The 10977-nt window shown below is 52.0% G+C and overlaps 1 long non-coding RNA gene across 1 annotated transcript; it reads left to right on the forward strand.

Annotated features, from left to right (window-relative positions):
- The first annotated feature begins 986 nt into the window (after positions 1-986).
- Positions 987-3812, forward strand: LOC136004593 (uncharacterized). The gene is made up of 3 exons (XR_010608542.1): positions 987-1068; positions 2925-2994; positions 3732-3812. It is a non-coding gene; the product is annotated as an uncharacterized LOC136004593 (long non-coding RNA).
- The last annotated feature ends 7165 nt before the right edge of the window (positions 3813-10977 follow it).

A 10977-nucleotide genomic window follows, 5' to 3' on the forward strand; every position in this document is an offset into this window, starting at 1 on the left:
ACGTCTTTCTTCACTTGCTGGCAGGAGGCTGGGCTGCTGCTGGAGAATCAAGGAACCTGGGTTTGTCCTAGCCAGGTCCACAGCCAGCTTTGCTTTCCTTCTTCATGAACTTGCAGGGGTTGGCCTTAACACCACATTGATGCTGTCACATCTGTAAAAGCCTCCCCGTGGGAGCAGCCTCCCTGAGCATGGTTTTCACACTTCACCTGTGCAAGGCTGTCAAATTCCCGATGCTTTGCTTTTATTTTCTGCTGTCAGTGGGCTCAGTGCAAAGAGAGACAGCTGGCTGGATAGGTCAGGAGGCAGCTCTAGATGTGTCCCAGCTTCACCTAGCCTCTCAAACCATGGGGCCACTACAGGTGGGGCCACAGAGCTGCTGTGAGCTGAGCACCGGCCTCTGCCAGTGACTTGGGTGTGTGCTCAACTGGAGGAGATGGGAATGTCACCCTCTTCAGTACAGCAGGAATTTGCTGGGATTTTAGGAGTGCATGTAAGGGCAGGACAAAAGCAACCTCTGGCTTTCACTATATGAAGGTAATGTCCTTTGAAATATAAATCACCCCAGCAAAGCTTGCAGCTCTTCAGAGGATACAGGAGTGTGGAGGAATGGCAGCTCCTTCTAAAAAGCCAGCAAAATGACTGGATCTCATCTGTCTCCCCATCCCATCCCATCCCATTCTATCCCATCCAAACCCATCCCAGTCCATCCCATCCCACCTCACCCTGGCCCTGGCTCTCCAGGGAGTGCTGGGAGTGAGAATCAGTTTCCCAGGGGTTTATACCAGCCTGGACTGGAAAACTACTTGCCAGAGGGCGGGTCATGGGACCAAATCCAGCCAACTTTACCCCCACCAAATTACTTGGTCGCTTCTCAGAGCAAAGTCCATTTGTTGGGATCCAGCTGTTTAATTAATAACTCTGCTGTGGGGCATGGCTGCACTCCTATTTTGGGATGTGCTGTGTCTCCATTAATAAAGCTGAGCACCAGCAGTGGCACTGGCTCCTGGGAGGAGCAGGGGACCTGGCCTGCGGGTCTGTGCCCATGGTTCTGCATGCCCCTTGCCTGGGGTGAGTAGGTCTGGACTGTCTTTCCCACCCAGAATCCCCCAGCAGTCCCTGTTCAATGCCTTGGGGAAAGGGGCTAGATGTGCTGCTGCTTGCTGGTGCACCGCTCACCTCCTCTTTGCCTCCCTGGGATAAAAGTGGTCATGTCCTACTGTGGTGGTGCTATCTGCTCTTGGGTTGGGTTCCTGACATTGCAGAAGAGTGACTGGTGACCATAGCCTGGTGGTGGTTTGCAGCTACCAGACCTGTTCCTGACAAAACTGGTAATCTGCTGGAAGGGGCTGCCCTAAGCCAGAACTAGCCAGCCTGGGAGCACCAGCCCAGCAGGACCTTGTCAGTCAGCATCATCACTGCACGCAAAGTCACTCGCTGTCCTCATGCAAGGCACTTTTCTTGCCAAACAGTCTCCCTGCGAGGCTGGAAGCACACACACACACACACACACCCTTCTGCTGTGCTGGTGCTGCACAGCCCTCCATCAGCAGTTCTGGTGGCCCTGCCAGTCATGCTGCTGCCTCCAAGGCTGCATCTCCTCCAGCACAAGCCCTGGGATCTCAGGCACTTGCGCTGTGACTTCTGTGCAGGACTGGGGTCACTAGAGTCCTGCTAGTCAATGTGGCAGCTGGGGAGGTGGGGCCATGGAAAAGATCAGATACTCACAAGCCTATGGGTTAATTTATCGAGCAAGTGCCTCTGACCTCTTTATGATGGGTGGCTGGGTAGGCAGGTGGACAAAGCTGCCTGAAGTTGTTATGGGCCTTGTGAGGGTCAGTGAAGAGGCAGCATGAAGGCAAGGATCCACAGGGGTGCACTGGGAGAACTGGCTTTTTGCTCCATCAGTCATTTATCTTGTCATTGCCAGTATCTGTGGTGACAGGAAGATTTTGGTTCACAGAAGGACCTCATGCTGTGGTCCCATAGGCTCTCCCAAGGCACAGGCACTCACCTCTCCTTCCTCCTGGGCTGTGACTCCAGGTTCTGGTCTGCACTGCTCCTCAGCACCTGCACATGTGGAGGGGGACTGCCCTGTCCCACGGAGAGCTAGAGCCTTTCAGGATTGCTCCTTCAAATGCAATCTCTTCCCACTCTCTTCCTCACTGCCACTGGATATTCAAGACTCCCTCCTCGGAGAGAGGGATGTGGAGCTGTACGTGGGAGCATACTGCCTGCACGGCTGGGGGCCCAAGGCTGGCAGAGCCCAGCTTTTCCCATCCTGGTCTGGTCTGAGCTTCCTTCCATTGCGGCTCCCACTTGCCTTGGCTGTGTGCCTGCATCCCCGCTTGCCTTGCTGTCCCACAGCAGAGGGGGCTCCTCTCCTCTGTGCAGTTTGCACAGCCAGGGATTTTGCATGTGGGACATGAGGAGCAGGGCTCTGTTCAGAAGTCTATTAGCCAGATGAAAGTCTGGCTTTACTGGAGGGTGAATGTGTGCTTAGGCTGTTAGAGTATTACCACAAGATTATTTTTAAAGCATTTTCAGAGTTTTCCTGTAGGGAGGAAATACATATTGTCTCCATTAGGGATTTCAACCATACCAGCTTCTTTAATCCTTCTTAAGGGATAGCTAGGATTTTGTATTTAGGAGCAACAAAAACCTTTGGACAATGCTGTTCTAACCAGCAATATTTTAATTTTCCTTTCTTAAAAGTGACAGCTTCCATCTCTAAAAGAAGGCTCAAAGCTGTGCCTAGATAGAATTCAGTGCAGACAGATAAAACTCACCACCAGTTGCCTTCATGCAATGGCCTGGGTTTCTGCCAGCCAGGGAATGGAGGAGCAGCCAAATGGCATGGCCCTGGAGCTAGGGCAGCTCCTGGGTGCTTCCCTGCGCTGACTTCTGCCCTTCCTTCCTGTTTCCAGATGGCTCAAGGGACAAAACCAAGCCACCACCGCCGCTTCCATGATGGACTGGCCAAGATAGGTGGCAGAGGTGAGGCGCTTGTATTTTCACAGCAGCTGCAGGTTTTGGGAGGTTCAGGAAGGATTCCTTCAGGGGTTGTGACCAGCCAGCACCCCCAGCGGGGCACAGAGCAGGAGTGAGGAGAGACGCAAGCTCTGGTTCTGGTCATTAGGCCGCCTGAGCAGCTGTCTGCAGGCGCAAGTGGGGAGCACCATTTTCGGAACACTGAGGGCAGGGGGTACTGACCCCCTGCCAGCCTGGAGAGAGGGATCCGCGTCCTAGGTGGCAGCAGTGGCTGTGCTTGGCGCGGCTCCCGTGTCTACCCTGTGCCTGCCCGGGTTGCAGGGAGAGTATCGGGCTGCCCATACACACGTCCTGCAGCCCTGGCCCTGCAGCTTGCCTCCCCGACAGCTCTCCTGCTCTCTCCTCTTCCCCCTGGCCCAGCCAGACACTGCTGGACAAGGCCAGGTAGGTTACGCTGGGCTGCAGCTCCCAAGGTGAGGGAAGGGTCCTTAATCCCAAGACTACTGCTGAGTGGGCTGCAGTGGCACTGACAGCACTGGAACCATTTTTTGGCAGATCTCATCCTGTCACAAGATCTTGTCCTGCTGTCCCCCGTTCTTATCAAATGTGCTTCCCTCCTTCTCTCACTTTTCCGAAATGTAACGGCTGCCAGAAGAGACTTGCCTGGAGGATGCTTGGCACCTGCATTTTACTATTGCTGTTACAGGCTGACACAGAGGTTGGTCTTTGATTACATTATGTAGATATCACGTGTGGAGAAATGCTCAGCCTCGTCTGGTACATCCTCTGCTCCTGGAGCTCCAGGGCTCTCCCAGGATGTCACACTGTGCTGCAGGAAGGACCTAGGACAAGTGTAGCCTTATTCCACGCTCTTCATCCTGCTGGAGATACTGTCCTCCAGCCCCTGGTCTTCTGCAGTGGGAAGCTTGGAAAGGCAATGATGCACAGATGGGAGAGAACCCCCCTAAACGGGAACGAAAGGATGACTGGTGTGTGCCTTGTGATGCAGTGCTGTGCATCGGTGCCAATTAACAAAGCATGCCTTCCTCCTTTTAATGCTTTTTCAATAAAAATACAACAGCATGCCCAGGGTAACTACCTGCAGCAGGGTGAGGGGGAGAGGGACTAAATGCAGCAAAAGAAAGCATGCTACAGTTAACAATAGATTGTTTAGAAAAAAATAGAAAAAGGGCAGGCAGATGGCATGAATATTAGTGCATGAAAATGACTAACACTCTGAGAATTTCCCAGTGTACTTCTGACTGGTTTGGGCTTGCTTTTATAATTAATTTATGGAAAGCACCTAAATTGGGAATAAACACAATCTCGCAAATCCCTTCTAATCTCTGCCTGTATTTTTGAAATGATACCCTGAAGGTATAGTTTCTTACGATGATTAAACTGTTTTTCTTTTAAGAATTAAAAGGGACTTTTTTTCATGTGATTGTGCAGAGCATTAGTGGTCAGGACCAAACTCAGAACTGTTTTAGATGCAATCTATTGTTGGAAATGCCCGGATGGGGGCATTTCCCCACCAGACCGCTGCATGCTAAGTCTGCCAATATTTTCATTTTGGATTCATGCATTCTAATAAAAAAACATGACCCACTGTGCTGTCAGCCACCTAATGACTCAGATGCTTGACATTATGCTCTGACATTAGCATAAATCTGGAAACTTCTTCAAAAGAAAAAAAAAAACCAACCCCAAAACATATTTTTCATTAAGTTGCTGCTTTTCTCTAACAATAAAAGCAAAACTCCCTCCCTTGGGCAGGATGTGCAGAAAGTGCTTCAGGAGGTCACAGAGCACAAACAATGGGGGTTCTGGAGTGTGCTGGTGCTTCTTGGTCTCTGGGTGCATACAGGAGCAAGCTGTTCAGTACATCTCTGCACATGAGGAGAAGCCTGTGTAGACACAGGTTTTGCCCCACAGTTGCCGCTCCCAGCACTTCAGTTCCTGCTGGTCCTCACAGGGGGTTTCTGCCTGCTGAGTCACATGTCCTCCGCAAAGGGAAGTTGAGCACAGCAGTGCCCTGGGATGCTTTCCACTAGCTCTGGTGTAATACGGGTCCCCCAGGACACTCATATGCAGCTTGTCACCTGGCCGCTGGGGAGGTGCATGGCAGCAGAGCCTGCAGGAGCACTGTGCACGTGGAATGGCAGGAGGGCTGGGAGAGCCTGCTTTCTGCTGGCTGCATTCACCCACTGTCCCTTTGTGCCCACACAGGTGGCAAGAGCAGAATCATGGAGTCATAGAATCATAGAATAGTTTGTGCTGGAAGGGACCTTCAAAGCTCATCTAGTCCAACCCCCTGCAATGAACAGGGACATCTTCAACTACAGCAGGCTGCCCAGAACCACATCCAGCCTGGCCCTGCACATCTCCAGGGATGGTGCATTCACCACCTGTCTGGGCAACCTGTGCCCCCAGTGTTTTGCCACTCTCACTGTAGAAGATTTCTTCCTCATGTCCAGCCTGAATCCCCCATGATGAGGTCGTCACCCCTCATCCTGTTGCATCAGTCCCTGCTAAAATGTCTTTCCCCATCTTTCTTATAGGCTCCTTTTAAGAACTGAAAGGCCACAATAAGGTTTCCCTGGAACCTTCTCTTCTCCAGGCTAAACAACCCCAACTCTCTCAGCCGTTCCTCATAGCAGAGGTGCTCCATCCCTCTGATCCTTTTTGTGGCCCTTCTCTGGACCCTCTCCAACAGGCCTATGTCTTTCCTGTACTGAGGACTCCAGTCCTGGGCACAGTACTCCAAGTGGGGTCTCACCAGAGGGGAGAGAGGGGTAGAGGGGAAGAATCGCTTCCCTTGACCTGCTGGCTATGCTCCTCTGGATGCAGCCCAAGATATGATTGGCCTTCTGGGCTGCAAGTGCACATTGCCCACTCATGTCCAATCCACCAGTACCCCCAAGTCCTTCTCCTCAGGGCAACTCTCAATCCCTCTGTCCCCCAGCATGTATTGATACTGAGGATTGCTTTGACCAACGTGCAGGACCCTGCATTTCGCCCTGTTGAACGTTATGAGGTTCACATGGGCCCACCTCTTCAGCCTGTCCAAGTCCCGCTGGATAGCATCCTGTCCCTTGGGCATGTCAACTGCACCACTCAGCTTCATGTCATCTGCAAATGTGCAGAGGGTACACGCAATCCCACTGTCTTTGATGAAGATATTGAACAGTTCTAGTTCCAGTACAGACCCCTGAGGACCCACACGTACAAGAGAGACCCCAGCCAGAGAGACCAGAGAAGAGAGGATGGGCACCACCTATTGCTGCAGTGGCTGCTGATGGCACAGCTCACTGTCTCTCATGCTCCTCTACGGGGTGGTCCCTGGGATTTGTTTTTCCTCTGCATTGCCACGCTTTGAGGCTTTGCTGCGCCTCTGCAACTTGCCGTGACCACAGGGGCATGATAGTGGCTTTGGTGTGACAGGGGACACCTGCCCATTGACAGCTGCTATCGTGGCTGTAGAGACAGCACTGGCCAGGGAGGGAGGGCACCCTACTGGAATTTTGGTGGTGTTCATGGCTGTGGGGCTGGGCACGATAAAGGGCTCCAGTACTGAGGATATGAGGGTGTGGAAAGGAAACAAGGTTTTTATTACATGGCTTATCATGTTTTAACATGGAAATCAAGGTAAGGATTACCCAGGGCACAACCTGTCCCTTTGATTTGGCCTTTGCAGCTCAGTCATGCGTAGGAGAAACCTTTCTCTTGTTCCCTCCAGCAGCATCTCCTTGTAATAGCTAATGGGAAAATATCACAGCAGTGAAAAACTCTCACCCTCACACAATGACAAGGCTAAGTGATCCGTCTGCAGCACGAGCAGGACGTTTGGGCTGCATGTCTCAGATGAATGCTTCCCATTTTGCGGGCTTTTTGCATGTACTTTATGAGCTCCAGCAGTAATTCAGGCAACTGCCAGACAGATGACAAGAGAGGAGACTGGCAGAGGATGCCATGATGCTGGGTGCTGCCAAGGACTTGTGGCTGGGACCACTCTCTCCCTGGGGTGGCAAGCAGCCTGGCCATGAGGGCAACTTATGGCAGACGCCTCCAAGGCCACCTCTGCTGGTGTCCCTCTGCAGTGCTAGGCAGAGTCCTCTTGGTGCTGCTCCGCATGGTGCTACCTGCACAGTCCCCACAGGCTGTGGTGTCACCTTGCTGGGGTGAAGGCCAGGAACTGAGCTGGATCTTGCAAAGTCCACAGAGGGGTGTTTACTTTTCTCTTGTTGTGGCTGTTCGACTGCAGCTGTCCCGGGGGTCTGCATACTCTGTTTTGCTTAACAGTGCTCTTCTACATGGAGGATTGCTTTTTCTGTTCTCTGGGAAAAAGAAGAGAATGAAAATATTGAATGTGGTCTTTGTTTGCAGAATATTACTGCATTAATTAAAATGCTTTGGAAGGTGTTCTGTTCCCAGAAGAAATGAAAAAAAATAACACTGTTTTGACTGTTTTGCCGCATTAATTGCATGTTAGTTAAATACATGTATTTTATAACATGCGTATTCATTCCCCTGTTTACTCAACAGTTAGTGACAGTTAAATGCATATTTAAATATTGATTATACCCTTTAGTGCATTGTAATTATTTGGCAGAGAGCAAAGACTTTCTATGCAGTCTCTTCCAATGGAGTACATGTTTGTGTGCAGTGCTGTCATGTTGACTCTTGGAAGCAAACTGCACCGGGTCTGCAGAGGTCACGGGCTGTGGCCGGCTGCAGGAATGGACAGACGACTGCTCCCCTCCCTGCCACCTGCCTTTTCCATGGCCAGGCCAGGCCCTCACAGAGCGAGCACCCAGCTTTTCCAAAGGGTTGGGCTTTGTGGGCAAAAAGAAGAGGAAGGACTGGTGGTGGTTCCCCAGGCTGTCTCAGTCCACAGTTCCACTGAGTGACCTGGCATGGCCTGGGGTGGGTGACAGACACCTTGATGGCACAGCAGCTCCTCTCCCAGGGATCACTTGCACTTTGTGTGACAGCAAGTGCTGTCTGGAAAGGATGTGCAGAGCTTGCTTGGATTCCTTTTTCTCCTCCAGATCTCAGCAAAAGAGGCCCTAGTGTCAGATGCCTGAGGCCAGCATAGGCTCTGGACTCAGTGACCAGTTTGCCAGAGGGCCAGCTCCTGCTAACCTCAGCTGGGGGCTTCAGGTTCTCAGATTTTGCAGGAAACATTGGTTGCATCCTTTTGGCAGGCACAGTTGGCTGGCACATTGAGTAGGAAGCTGCTTTGGTTATGCTGATCAGTGTTCAACAAAAGCTGAAGCCTGTGTTAGGGACAGGACAGGCCATTCCAGTGGTTGCTGGCACCTCCTAGGATTACCTGGTTTGGCTTTTGGACTGCAGTACATGACAGCAAGGCTCAGCACGGTCACCATCTGTTAGGGAGAGTGTTAGCCCCCTGATCATACCCATGGCCTCTTCTGGGCTTGCTCCAGCAGCTCTATGCCATAGAATCATATAAGCGTAGAATAGTAAGGGCTGGAAAGGACCTTCAGATCATCTAGTTCCAACCCCCATGCCATGGGCAGGGACACCTCACACTAAACCATCCCACCCAAGGCTTTGTCCAGCCTGCCCTTGAACACCTCCAGGGATGGAGCATTCACAACCTCCCTGGGCAACCCATTCCAGTGCCTCACCACCCTTACAGTGAAGAACTTCCTCCTTATATCCAATCTAAACTTCCCCTGTTTAAGTTTTAACCCGTTACCCCTTGTCCTGTCATTACAGTCCCTAATGAAGAGTCCCTCCCCAGCATCCGTATAGGCCCCCTTCAGGTACTGGAAGGCTGCTATTAGGTCCCCACGCAGCCTTCTCTTCTCCAGGCTGAACAGCCCCGACTTTCTCAGCCTGTCTTCATACGGGAGCTGCTCCAGTCCCCTGATCATCCTCGTGGCCCTCCTCTGGACTTGTTCCAGCAGTTCCATGTCCTTTTTATGTCGAGGACACCAGAACTGCACACAATACTCCAGGTGAGGTCTCACGAGAGCAGAGTAGAGGGGCAGGATCACCTCCTTCGACCTGCTGGTCACGCTCCTTTTGATGCAGCCCAGGATACGGTTGGCTTTCTGGGCTGCGAGCGCACACTGAAGCTGGCTCATGTTCAGTTTCCCACCAACCAACACCCCCAAGTCCTTCTCCGCAGAGCTGCTCTGAATCTCTTCTCTGTCCTTCTTATATTGAGGACACAGCAACAGTACACAGTGCTCAAAGTGGGGTCTCACAAGAGCAGAGTAGAGGGGCAGGATCACCTCCTTCGACCTGCGGGTCACGCCTCTTTTGATGCAGCCCAGGATACAGTTGGCTTTCTGGACTGCATAATGACCTGGCACAAGCTACACCTCTGCTGGGGGCAGGGAGGTAAGCGTTGGCACCACCTCCCCAGCCTGTCTGGTGCAGCATCATGCAGGGCAGACCTTCCCTTCTGGCCTTGCTTCATCCTGTGGCCACTTCTAGCTGCTTCCTGAGTGCACCAGCTGCCTGGGGAAGATCCCTGCTGGGGATTTCCTGCCCTTGAGAGCACCACTGTCCTCCCCATGCAGCCACACCATGGCATGCAGCACCAGTGCAGCTGACCAGAGGCAATGCCAGGAGCAAAGCCAAGCTGCTCCCTGCACTGTCTGTGCCTTGCTCCTCATCTTGGACAAATGTGGCTGCAGCGAGCCATCCCCACAGCATGGATGGGCAGCCAGCATGCACACACCAGACTCAATAGGTGCTGCACCTCACCCTCCTGGGATCCAGCTGAGCCCTGCTGCCAGGGGCAGGGCGGGAGGATGAACCCTGGGATGTTTTTGGTGGTACCACATGATCAGGAGCAGCACTTTTGGGACAGCAAAACTGCAAAGAAAGGGATCGGCATCCTTTGCCTGGCCCAGTCCTGGAACAGCTTTCATGGGCCTGAAAGAGAGGGGGTCCCAGCCCCATGCATGGAGTCTTTCCAGCAGCACAGCAGCTTGCTCTGGCCTCATCTTTGCTGCAGCCATTGGCCTTGGATGAGACCACTGCAAGCATGAGTCAAAGGTGCAGTGCTCCAGACCTGCTCCTGACCGGATGCCTCTCAGCAGTGCCATGGCTGAACTCCTCCCCAGAGCTGCAGCCAGCGCAGGTGACATCAGTGATTCAATGTGGCCATGTTTCCAGCCATGGGTCTGACTGCAGTCTTAGGAGCAACGCACTCCTACTGTATGGTACCAGATTGTACATCAAAACTATTATTTCCAACATCTCTGGCTTAATTGTAAAACTATAATACAAATGACATTGGGGGTTTGCTGGAGTTAAATTTTAATAGCAAGCCAGTGCCCTTTTAATGACATTTTATACATTTAAATTGGGCATGATCCCTTGGGAACAGTAATTTTATTCATGGAGATTATGTCTAATTTGAATATAAAAACACTACTAAAAAGATATTGGATTTGCCATTTTTCACTTGCAGGAGCTCTATAGTCCAATCTTCCCGACTGGGCTTTGGTGGATTAAAAAAACCCCAAACCAACAAACCCACCCCAACTTCCATCCAGTAAAGCACGGAACATAAATCTGTGCATGTACAACTGCCCCTGCAGGTTCAGCTTGGCTCCATGGCTGTCTCTGAGGCACAGTCACAAGCACCACAGGCAGCCCTCCTCTGCAGCCGTGTCTGTTGCCTGCAGTCTCTATCCCTTCCTGTGCTGGAGCTGGCCAGACCCTCCAGATCTCAGAACCAAATTCCCATGACTTCTGTCAAAGGCTGGCCAAAGAGGCAGTGGATGAGCCATCCCCGGAAACATTTGAGGCCAGGCTGGATGTGGTTCTGAGCTAGCTGAAGATGTCCCAGCTCAAGATGTCCCTGCTCATTGCAGGAGTGATGGACTAGATGAGCTTAGAAGGTGGTTTCTGACGCAAACTGTTCTGCAGTTCTGTGATTCTATGATTCTATAAGCAGGCAGATAGTTTGGTTGGGGTGGATCCTTGCCCCACACGAGGGCA

This window comes from Lathamus discolor, chromosome Z, assembly GCF_037157495.1.
Source record: "Lathamus discolor isolate bLatDis1 chromosome Z, bLatDis1.hap1, whole genome shotgun sequence".
In the NCBI taxonomy this organism is placed as follows: Eukaryota; Metazoa; Chordata; class Aves; order Psittaciformes; family Psittacidae; genus Lathamus; species Lathamus discolor.